Genomic DNA, 7,397 nt, shown 5'->3' with positions numbered 1-7,397 from the left:
GTTAAAAAAATAAACGTTAACATAACTGGTATCGCCACGTTCGTAAGAGTCCAAACTATCACAATATAGCATTATTTAACCCACTCAGTGAAAGACGTAAAAAAATATTATATAATACATGATATCGGTAAAAACTACAGCTCACCCCACAAAAGTTAAGCCCTCACACCTCTAAATTGATGGAAAAATAAAAAAGTTATGGCTCTCACAATATGGTGACACAAAACATTACTTTTTTTTAGCAAATAGATTTCTTTTTTTTAAAAGTGGTAAAACATAAAACAAAACATATAAATTTGGTAATGCCATAATCGTATCAACCTGTAGAATAAGGTGAATATGTCGTTTTTACTGCCTGATGGACGCCGTAAAAACAAAATCCCCCCCAAAAATAGTGTATTCGCTGTTTTTTGCCCATTTCACCCCACAAATAATTTTCTTTCAGATTCCCAGTACATTATGCGGTACAATAAATTGTGCCATGAAAAACTACAACTTGTCCCACAAAAAACAAGACCTCATATGGCTATGTCGATGAAGAAATAGAAAAGTTATCGCTTTTGGGAGATGGGGAGGAAAAAACGAAAATGAAAAAAACTCAAATTGGCCTGGTCTTTAAGGGGTTAAAAGATGACGTGTGAGTAAGGCTTTGCTGACATCTGCGTTCTGTTTTCCGTTGCTTTGCTCCATCATAGAAGCAGAACAAACAAGAAAAATTGAAAGTGACGGATTTGTTTACTGACAGAAACCAACGCGCCCGACCAAACCCAGTAACTTTAATGGGTTCCGTCACGGTGCCCATCATTTTGCCGAACAAAATAGTGCAGCATGCTGCGTTATTTTGTCCGGCATTTTTCACCTAACTGAGTCTCTTCTCTAACTCAGATGTGAACACAGCTGAAAGAATATTAAATACTAGTGACACTCAATTTAGAGCAAATAGACTTTGGCTGGATTCACACACAGCGTTTTGCTGCGTTTTCGTTTCTTATATGCGTTTTTTAGTACAGACAGATGTTGCTTTAAAGTCTAGAGTACAATATAAAATGCACTACATACAACTGTGTTTTTGGTTTGTGGTGTTTTTGAGACAATTTTGCGGTTATTGTGTTTTTTTTTTTCCAAATGCAGAATGCTCTAAGTATTGCATTTTTCCAGGTGCTTTTCCTATAGGACTTCAATAACGCCATGAAAAAAGCATGTAAAAAAATCAAAGTAAATGATAAATGACACCAAAAAAATGCCATAAAAATGCATGTTACATTTTAATAACGCTTGTATTTTTAGAAGCCTTTTTTTGATGCAGTGTAAATTGCTAGAAAAATTCTGTGTGAAGGATAGTATACCTAAGAGCGGCTATAAAGTCAAAGGTCAATTTAAACACAACTGACAGATGTATTACACTTTCCTGCTCTAGGGGCTATACAAGCCTAACCTCCTCAATAATTAAATATGTACAGCTTTCCCGAGCTAATAAAATATTTACTTTCCAGGTACAGTGATTGCTGAGGATTCGAGAGTTGTAATTACAATTTCAATAAAAATACTCTTTGTATACATGTGCTGACTGAAGTATTACTGATGGAAAAAAGATTTACCACATACTAATACATGTTAACTTATACATTATTGATTGCTTTATTGACAATGACTATTACTCATCCCATGTCAGCGTGATTTACCTACTGTACATGGAAGTGATCATGATATGCGTTTCTAGCCAGTGGGTACATCTAGTAATAATATTTTACAGCTTCATGGTTCCGCAATGACAGAATTCTTTGGTGAACCTACACTTTGCATTGCAAAGGGTGAAATCTACAGCAGTTCGTTACGCACAATTCTGTGGCATAAATTTACGCCAAAACTTTTTCAGACGCAAATGTACATTAGCAGGAAAGGTATATTATGAGCGAACATGAGAACTTTATGAAGAATAAAGTGATTCTACCAAGTTGTTCATCGAACATTACATATAATTTATAGTTTATTTTGAGGTTGACACACATGCTTACTATATATATTATTATATATACACTACCGTTCAAAAGTTCAGGGTCACTTAGAAATTTCCTTATTTTTGAAAGAAAAGCACAGTTATTTCAGTGAAGATAACATTAAATTAATCAGAAATACACTCTATACATTGTTAGGGTATGTGCACACGGTAGCAGGCTTTTACGTCTGAAATGACAGACTGTTTTCAGGAGAAAACAGCTGCCTCGTTTCAGACGTAAATGCTGCTCCTCATATTATGCGAGGCTTCTCTGACAGCCGTAAATTTTGAGCTGTGCTTCATTGAGTTCAATGAAGAACGGCTCAAATTACGCCTGAAAGAAGTGCCCTGCACTTCTTTTGGCGAGGCTGTATTTTTACGCGTCGTCGTTTGACAGCTGTCAAACAACGACGCGTAAATGACAGGTCGTCTGCACAGTACGTCGGCAAACCCATTCAAATGAATGGGCAGATGTTTGCCGACGTATTGTAGCCTTATTTTCAGACGTAAAACGAGGCATAATACGCCTCGTTTACATCTGAAAATAGGTCGTGTGAACCCAGCCTAAATGTGCTAAATGACTATTCTAGCTGCAAACGTCTGGTTTTTAATGCAATATCTACATAGGTGTATAGAGGCCCATTTCCAGCAACCATCACTCCAGTGTTCTAATGGTACATTGTGTTTGATAACTGTGTTAGAAGGCTAAAGGATGATTAGAAAACACTTGAAAACCCTTGTGCAATTATGTTAGCACCGCTGTAAACAGTTTTGCTGTTTGGAGGAGCTATAAAACTGACATTCCTTTGAGCTAGTTGAGAATCTGGAGCATTACATTTGTGGGTTCGATTAAACTCTCAAAATGGCTAGAAAAAGAGAGCTTTCATGTGAAACTCGACAGTCTATTCTTGTTCTTAGAAATGAAGGCTATTCCATGCGAGAAATTGCCAAGAAACTGAAGATTTCCTACAACGGTGTGTACTACTCCCTTCAGAGGACAGCACACACAGGCTCTAACCAGAGTAGAAAGAGAAGTGTGATGCCCCGCTGCACAACTGAGCAACAAGACAAGTACATTAGAGTCTCTAGTTTGAGAAATAGACGCCTCACAGGTCCTCAACTGGCAGCTTCATTAAATAGTACCCGCAAAACGCCAGTGTCAACGTATACAGTGAAAAGGCGACTCCGGGATGCTGGCTTTCAGGGCAGAGTGGCAAAGAAAAAGCCATATCTGAGACTGGCTAATAAAAGGAAAAGATTAATATGGGCAAAAGCACACAGACATTGGACAGATGAAGATTGGAAAAAAGTGTTATGGACAGACGAATCAAAGTTTGAGGTGTTTGGATCACACAGAAGAACATTTGTGAGACGCAGAACAACTGAAAAGATGCTGGAAGAGTGACTGACGCCATCTGTCAAGCATGGTGGAGGTAATGTGATGGTCTGGGGTTGCTTTGGTGCTGGTAAAGTGGGAGATTTGTACAAGGTAAAAGGGATTTTGAATAAGGAAGGCTATCACTCCATTTTGCAACGCCATGCCATACCCTGTGGACAGCGCTTGATTGGAGCCAATTTCATCCTACAACAGGACAATGACCCAAAGCACACCTCCAAATTATGCAAGAACTATTTAGGGAAGAAGCAGGCAGCTGGTATTCTATCTGTAATGGAGTGGCCAGCGCAGTCAAAAGATCTCAACCCCATAGAGCTGTTGTGGGAGCAGCTTGACCGTATAGTACGCAAGAAGTGCCCATCAAGCCAATCCAACTAGTGGGAGGGCCTTCTGGAAGTATGGGGTGAAATTTCTCCCGATTACCTCAGCAAATTAACAGCTAGAATGCCAAAGGTCTGCAATGCTGTAATTGCTGCAAATGGAGCATTCTTTGACAAAAGCAAAGTTTGAAGGAGAAAATTATTATTTCAAATAAAAATCATTATTTCTAACCTTGTCAATGTCTTGACTATATTTTCTAGTCATTTTGCAACTCATTTGATAAATATAAGTGTGAGTTTTCATTGAAAACACAAAATTGTAAGGGTAACTCCAAACTTTTGAACGGTAGTGTATTTATGTGTATATATATATATATATTGTGACAGAACCAGGGGAAAAGTAGTGGACGGAGTATACATCTCACCCAGGATCCTGTCCTTTACATTTTTAAACAGCCAGGGAATTGAGCTAGAAGGAAAATGTGTTTTCCTTGCTCAAGGGTTTTCTGGAAAACCTGTGTAAAAGGGCCTGGTTGTTGGAATAGGGAGAGTTGGGAGGGTTCCTATTCCACTAGCCACTTCAGGTATTGCATTGTGGCTAATTACCTGCACAGCTGAGGTGTGCTTTAAACAGAGGCAGAGTTCACAGTCTCTCTCTCTGCTCCTGGGAAAGCTGGATGTGAGTAAAGCAACTGTGGTGTTGTGTTTGGGAGTTGGAGCGCTAGGCTCAGCTCTTTGTAGTTAGGAACTGCATGTTAGTTAGTGGCCAGACGGCCTAGGATTTACTTTATGTTTTTATTTGTTTTCTGCTATGCCTTTTCTACCTAATAAAACTGGCTGAGGCCAGTAGTACCACACTGTGACTGGACTGTAGTCTGTTCTTACTGTGCCAAAAGTGCCTGTCTACCCGAGGAGACAGCGATCCCGTGGGCCGCCCTCTTATATTTATATATATATATATATATAATCTCAGCACATGGTGTAAATCTAAAAATCACTCCTCAAAATCCCTTTAAGTAATTAAAAAAAAAATAACTAATCTGGTAAAAAAAAAAAGCTAAACTTACTGCTTTAATATTTATGTTTATACATTTCACATTACTTTAACAGTGCTCCTTGTGATTATAAAAGGATGAAACTCCACAGCAGTTTTTGTAATAAATCACTTAGCAGCAACAATGTGTTGTGTTTAGAGATGAGTGAATATTACAAAATTTGTTTCTGGTCCAATTCTAACTAACTGGCTTTTAGATTCGATCTGAATAAATTTGACGCTAACCAAAAGTGCCCTGATTGCGCTTAAAAGTCATGTATGACAGGGGGTGTGGCCTATGCCTGACAGAGAACGAACGTGTTTTTGAAGTGCTCCATCCACAACTGTGGTATCTACTGCCATCCTCCCTTGTACCATCGATTTGAGGTCTCCAAGCATCAGAACCTGCAAACATGCAGGGTCATGTTAGGGAAGTCACCAGCATTGATTTCGCTCCCAGCAGGTGGCGGCCCGTCACGGACTGCAGTGCGGCTGGAGCACTGGCCTCGAGTTTTAGACGTGGTCCGCCGATTCGTTAGCGGGAGATCCAGGCAACCTGAGCCTATCCCACCCTAAGCGTAGATACTCACCAGCTAAACCTCCGGTTTAGCACCCCGTCACTCTCGGAAGCCGGAGGGGCAGCAGAGGAGTGAGTTGAAGGAGAAAGAGCTTCACACCGCCATATTGGATCCTGGCCGCACTGACGCCTAACACGAGGCTCGATCCGCAGGTCCATCTGCTGACTCCCATCCCTGCCTGGTAGTACTAATCCAGCTGACCTTCCTGATCCTGGTCTCCTTCCACCAGGGCCTGTGTACGGCCTCAAAAAGAAACTGTGAGTAACTTGGGGGGCCTAACAACAGGGGCCACAGCCTCCACTATTTTGTCCAGGCATAGCCTGTAGTGTCACAGGCCTATCCGCCTACACCTTCACCCTGTGGGATAACAGTGTAGTCCACTGGAGAACATAATCCCCCCCCCCCCTCACTCCTACACCAGATACGGGAACTTGCTGATTTAGGGCTCACGCACGGACTATCTGCTTGTACCGCATTAACACCTGCATAGCAGATAAGGGCATTGCCCTACTTTTTTCAGACTTCCCCAAGGTTGTCTACGCCTATCACGCAACTATCCTGAGATATTATACAGATCTCCCAAATACTAAAGCAGAGATCTAATTTTCTGTACCGAACTAATCGATCTATGTTATGAGAGGAGCCTGGATCTCCCTGATCTGCTTTGTTTGAATTACCTCAAGGGCAGAGCCCTAATTTTTTCAGATTACTATCTACCTACGTTCTGTAGTGATCAATTGACAGTGCTCTACAACTTGGTCGGAGATGACCTGACTATGCTATGATTTCTAACGATCTAGGGATGCTTCCTGAGCCTTGCAAGCAATAGCATATTACTATAATGGTCAAAATTGGTCCGAGCAAAAACAGAGATTCCAACGGGACAACCAGACACGGTTACCTTGATAACTACTTAAAGAAAAGTCTCTCTTCTGACCACACGAAGGATCTTTTGGGAAAACCTCATACCGCTTCTGTTAGGAATTGTCTGTTCCTTTAAGATTGCCATGACTATAAGTCTAGCTTCTGGGCGGTTCTGGTTTTACTTGTTGAGCCTATCCCACTTCTCTGTCTTTCTTCCTGGCAGGTGTAAGGGTGGAGTATTTATAACTAGCTTCCTCCCCTTTTTCTTTGCTTCTGAATTTCCTGGTTTCCATGTGTTTGATCAAGCTACTGACTATACCCTGTACCTTTTGGCTTTTGACTTCCTGGATCTGGACCTCGGTTTGTCTCCTGGATTTCCCCTTGCTTTCTGATTTGGGCTTTCTGTTCCCGGCTTGTTCTGACCTCTGCTTTTCCTGACATCCCCTAGCTTTGTGAGTTGGATTCTCTGTTTACCCTCTGGCTGTCTTGTTACCTGTTCTGGTATAGCCTGCATTGCACCTCTTATTCAACACTGAACTCTGTTAAAACAACCTGGGTTTTATGCAGCAAAAACCAACCTGCCTTGTGATAGGCTCTGGCGAACACCATAGAGTAGCCTTAGACACTGTTGATAAGATTTGTGACGGATTTGGAGTTGCAGATTTATTTGCTCGCTCACTCCCAACAGTCGCCAGCAGCATTTGGGGAATCGCTCATCTAGCAATTCCATAAACAGCCATGCTTGGAATCGCTCAACTAGCAATTCCATAACATATTCACAAGCTATAAAAAAAAAATATGTTTTCCCTATGGAACCTATGCACGCCCTGCTGGAACAGATGCATGATCTGGTACAAGGTCTGGCCGGAAGTATTTAACATCATGAAAGTGCGGAGGCCCAAGTAGTCGTTCCAGTCGCAACTCCGGTCGAACCTAAAGTGAACTTACCTGATAGTTTTTCTGGTGATCGTAAGTCTTTTGTTAGTTTTCGAGAGAGTTGTAAGTTGTATTTCCGACTAAGACCTTTATCCCGTTGAACTGAGCGGCAGCAAGTTGGTGTCGTCATTTCTCTTTTGCAGGGAGATCCTCAAACCTGGGCCTTTTCATTGAGACCTGATGCCCCTGAAGGTCTTTCTGAGTAGAACTTCTTTGAGGCCCTAGGTTTAATATATGGAGAACCAGATATCACTGCAATGGCTGAGGCCAATCT

The sequence above is a fragment of the Rhinoderma darwinii genome, chromosome 1 (assembly GCF_050947455.1).
Source record: "Rhinoderma darwinii isolate aRhiDar2 chromosome 1, aRhiDar2.hap1, whole genome shotgun sequence".
Lineage (NCBI taxonomy): Eukaryota > Metazoa > Chordata > Amphibia > Anura > Rhinodermatidae > Rhinoderma > Rhinoderma darwinii.
This window is presented reverse-complemented; position numbering follows the sequence as displayed.